Genomic DNA, 5,000 nt, shown 5'->3' with positions numbered 1-5,000 from the left:
CCAGGCCCGACCCTGCTTAGCTTCCGAGATCGGACGAGATCGGGCGTGCTCAGGGTGGTATGGCCGTAAGCGAGAGACGCTGTCAAAACGAGCCTCTTAAACAATGCCCATACGTGTATAAAAACTAAAAGATATTTAAATACATAGATTAATTAATTAATTAATTAATTAATTAAATAAATAAATAAACGTAAAGTAAAACATTAAAACTACATTAAATAAAAGTTACGACCCAGGGAAGCAGGGCAATGACAGGCATGTTTTATTAATGTTTTGTCCGGAGGAGTATGTGTTATGGACAAAGAAGACCCGGACGCAACAGACGTCTACGATGCCAAGTGGTTTATTATACACAAATACAGTTGCAGGGCTTAAGTCCAGTGAAAGGGGTAGTGGGAACAATATTTATTCATAGAAAGCGAACACGTGCACAGTTGTGAGGGGAGAAGGGACAAGAGCCGTGCCACATAAAACGCCAAGAAAATACCAGTACACACTCTAGCTATACGTAAGCTCTCCATCTACAAAAGAAAACAATTATAGATAAATCTTCAGCGTCAGCAACGCCCTAACTAACCTACTCCGGCTAACAAAATCACAAAACGTACAGCGGGTGGCACACGCTCTATTTGGCAGCTATAAATTCCACGTGAAGGCATAGTGTAGCCTACGTCACGTGACATCCATACCTGTCCGGCTCTCCCAACGAACAAACAAACAAGACATCCGAGGGGAGAAAGTAACAAACAAGAGGACAGGGGAGAACAAATAGGCGTTCCGAAGCTTTAAAAAACACAAACAATAATGTACTGAGACTGTATGAACGACAGAACAAAATGGGGTACATTATTTCAGCAAAAAACAAAACAAAAAAAGCTGGCGAACGGGACGGCGATGGGCTTCGCATAATTCCGTGTAACGGGATTGGTATATGTATGAATGACGTCATCGGGATTCCCCAGAAACAGCCAATGAACGGATTTGAGAAGAATGCAGGTACGGATCGCTGGAAAGAGACAGAAACACGCAAAACTCACACAGGAACGTAACAATAAATATCAATAAATAATTAAATAGAAAATAAATTAAATTACTAAAAATAAATAAATCGACAATTTAATAAATAGAAATAAATGAATTAATAATAAATGATTGTGTAAATCAAATAAATACATAAATAAATAAATAAATAAATGTATCAAGTAAAAAACTGAATAAATGTTTATAGATAGATAGATAGATAGATAGATAGATAGATAGATAGATAGATAGATAGATAGATAGATAGATAGATAGATAAAAACCATGCCAGCTTTTAGTCACAGCATTCATTCATAGAAAATGAAAAGTCTTTGCTAAATAGTGATAATAACAGATACGCAAAAATATTTGACAGCTTTGTAAAGAGTGCACGTTGTAATGGTGTTAACAACTGCTTATGATTTATGCAGTGTCTCGTTAACCCAGCCGCTGTCCTTTACAGAGGAGCAAACGAATGGGGGTGGGTTAAATTAACTAACTTTTGCCCTTGAAAGAACAGACCATGCAGCACATACGCTCGTTCTTACACGTGAATGGCGTCAAATCCCCTGCAACACAGGCAGCGCTCTGTTAATGACCGCTCCTCTGCCCCGTGCTGCTGTGGGCACTGAGCAAAAAGCCCAAAAGGAAGCCTCTGACCGCCCCCTGCCGGAGGAGGGGGGTAAAGACGAGACTGAGCGGATCCTCTGACTGGCGCACAGACGGAGAAAAGACAAACCAATGCAGAATCCGGAAAGCAAATGCGGCGAACGAAGTAAAAAGGAGAAAAGTGACAAAGACAAAAGCTTACAGCACCTGGTATTCCCAGGCGGTCTCCCATCCAAGTACTAACCAGGCCCGACCCTGCTTAGCTTCCGAGATCGGACGAGATCGGGCGTGCTCAGGGTGGTATGGCCGTAAGCGAGAGACGCTGTCAAAACGAGCCTCTTAAACAATGCCCATACGTGTATAAAAACTAAAAGATATTTAAATACATAGATTAATTAATTAATTAAATAAATAAATAAATAAATAAATAAATAAACGTAAAGTAAAACATTAAAACTACATTAAATAAAAGTTACGACCCAGGGAAGCAGGGCAATGACAGGCATGTTTTATTAATGTTTTGTCCGGAGGAGTATGTGTTATGGACAAAGAAGACCCGGACGCAACAGACGTCTACGATGCCAAGTGGTTTATTATACACAAATACAGGTGCAGGGCTTAAGTCCAGTGAAAGGGGTAGTGGGAACAATATTTATTCATAGAAAGCGAACACGTGCACAGTTGTGAGGGGAGAAGGGACAAGAGCCGTGCCACATAAAACGCCAAGAAAATACCAGTACACACTCTAGCTATACGTAAGCTCTCCATCTACAAAAGAAAACAATTATAGATAAATCTTCAGCGTCAGCAACGCCCTAACTAACCTACTCCGGCTAACAAAATCACAAAACGTACAGCGGGTGGCACACGCTCTATTTGGCAGCTATAAATTCCACGTGAAGGCATAGTGTAGCCTACGTCACGTGACATCCATACCTGTCCGGCTCTCCCAACGAACAAACAAACAAGACATCCGAGGGGAGAAAGTAACAAACAAGAGGACAGGGGAGAACAAATAGGCGTTCCGAAGCTTTAAAAAACACAAACAATAATGTACTGAGACTGTATGAACGACAGAACAAAATGGGGTACATTATTTCAGCAAAAAACAAAACAAAAAAAGCTGGCGAACGGGACGGCGATGGGCTTCGCATAATTCCGTGTAACGGGATTGGTATATGTATGAATGACGTCATCGGGATTCCCCAGAAACAGCCAATGAACGGATTTGAGAAGAATGCAGGTACGGATCGCTGGAAAGAGACAGAAACACGCAAAACTCACACAGGAACGTAACAATAAATATCAATAAATAATTAAATAGAAAATAAATTAAATTACTAAAAATAAATAAATCGACAATTTAATAAATAGAAATAAATGAATTAATAATAAATGATTGTGTAAATCAAATAAATACATAAATAAATAAATAAATAAATGTATCAAGTAAAAAACTGAATAAATGTTTATAGATAGATAGATAGATAGATAGATAGATAGATAGATAGATAGATAGATAGATAGATAGATAGATAGATAGATAGATAAAAACCATGCCAGCTTTTAGTCACAGCATTCATTCATAGAAAATGAAAAGTCTTTGCTAAATAGTGATAATAACAGATACGCAAAAATATTTGACAGCTTTGTAAAGAGTGCACGTTGTAATGGTGTTAACAACTGCTTATGATTTATGCAGTGTCTCGTTAACCCAGCCGCTGTCCTTTACAGAGGAGCAAACGAATGGGGGTGGGTTAAATTAACTAACTTTTGCCCTTGAAAGAACAGACCATGCAGCACATACGCTCGTTCTTACACGTGAATGGCGTCAAATCCCCTGCAACACAGGCAGCGCTCTGTTAATGACCGCTCCTCTGCCCCGTGCTGCTGTGGGCACTGAGCAAAAAGCCCAAAAGGAAGCCTCTGACCGCCCCCTGCCGGAGGAGGGGGGTAAAGACGAGACTGAGCGGATCCTCTGACTGGCGCACAGACGGAGAAAAGACAAACCAATGCAGAATCCGGAAAGCAAATGCGGCGAACGAAGTAAAAAGGAGAAAAGTGACAAAGACAAAAGCTTACAGCACCTGGTATTCCCAGGCGGTCTCCCATCCAAGTACTAACCAGGCCCGACCCTGCTTAGCTTCCGAGATCGGACGAGATCGGGCGTGCTCAGGGTGGTATGGCCGTAAGCGAGAGACGCTGTCAAAACGAGCCTCTTAAACAATGCCCATACGTGTATAAAAACTAAAAGATATTTAAATACATAGATTAATTAATTAATTAAATAAATAAATAAATAAATAAATAAATAAACGTAAAGTAAAACATTAAAACTACATTAAATAAAAGTTACGACCCAGGGAAGCAGGGCAATGACAGGCATGTTTTATTAATGTTTTGTCCGGAGGAGTATGTGTTATGGACAAAGAAGACCCGGACGCAACAGACGTCTACGATGCCAAGTGGTTTATTATACACAAATACAGGTGCAGGGCTTAAGTCCAGTGAAAGGGGTAGTGGGAACAATATTTATTCATAGAAAGCGAACACGTGCACAGTTGTGAGGGGAGAAGGGACAAGAGCCGTGCCACATAAAACGCCAAGAAAATACCAGTACACACTCTAGCTATACGTAAGCTCTCCATCTACAAAAGAAAACAATTATAGATAAATCTTCAGCGTCAGCAACGCCCTAACTAACCTACTCCGGCTAACAAAATCACAAAACGTACAGCGGGTGGCACACGCTCTATTTGGCAGCTATAAATTCCACGTGAAGGCATAGTGTAGCCTACGTCACGTGACATCCATACCTGTCCGGCTCTCCCAACGAACAAACAAACAAGACATCCGAGGGGAGAAAGTAACAAACAAGAGGACAGGGGAGAACAAATAGGCGTTCCGAAGCTTTAAAAAACACAAACAATAATGTACTGAGACTGTTTGAACGACAGAACAAAATGGGGTACATTATTTCAGCAAAAAACAAAACAAAAAAAGCTGGCGAACGGGACGGCGATGGGCTTCGCATAATTCCGTGTAACGGGATTGGTATAGGTATGAATGACGTCATCGGGATTCCCCAGAAACAGCCAATGAACGGATTTGAGAAGAATGCAGGTACGGATCGCTGGAAAGAGACAGAAACACGCAAAACTCACACAGGAACGTAACAATAAATATCAATAAATAATTAAATAGAAAATAAATTAAATTACTAAAAATAAATAAATCGACAATTTAATAAATAGAAATAAATGAATTAATAATAAATGATTGTGTAAATCAAATACATAAATAAATAAATAAATAAATAAATGTATCAAGTAAAAAACTGAATAAATGTTTATAGATAGATAGATAGATAG

At 39.7% G+C, this 5,000-nt stretch overlaps 3 non-coding genes across 3 annotated transcripts in view; all 3 read right to left on the bottom strand.

The window, feature by feature from the left end:
- LOC141350761 (5S ribosomal RNA) overlaps nt 1-71 on the bottom strand; it is a 119-nt gene extending 48 nt beyond the window's left edge. Inside the window, exon 1 of the ribosomal RNA XR_012358895.1 lies at nt 1-71. This exon is cut by the window's left edge and continues 48 nt beyond it. This is a non-coding gene — a ribosomal RNA (5S ribosomal RNA).
- Nucleotides 72-1,824: 1,753 nt separating this feature from the next.
- Nucleotides 1,825-1,943, bottom strand: LOC141350760 (5S ribosomal RNA). Its single transcript, XR_012358894.1, has one exon. It is a non-coding gene; the product is annotated as a 5S ribosomal RNA (ribosomal RNA).
- Nucleotides 1,944-3,704: 1,761 nt separating this feature from the next.
- On the bottom strand, nt 3,705-3,823 carry LOC141350759 (5S ribosomal RNA). Its single transcript, XR_012358893.1, has one exon. It is a non-coding gene; the product is annotated as a 5S ribosomal RNA (ribosomal RNA).
- Between the last annotated feature and the right edge of the window lie 1,177 nt (nt 3,824-5,000).

Source organism: Misgurnus anguillicaudatus, chromosome 18 (genome assembly GCF_027580225.2).
Source record: "Misgurnus anguillicaudatus chromosome 18, ASM2758022v2, whole genome shotgun sequence".
Lineage (NCBI taxonomy): Eukaryota > Metazoa > Chordata > Actinopteri > Cypriniformes > Cobitidae > Misgurnus > Misgurnus anguillicaudatus.
Note: the sequence above shows the minus strand (reverse complement) of the source record. Positions and strands in the feature narration are given on the sequence as shown.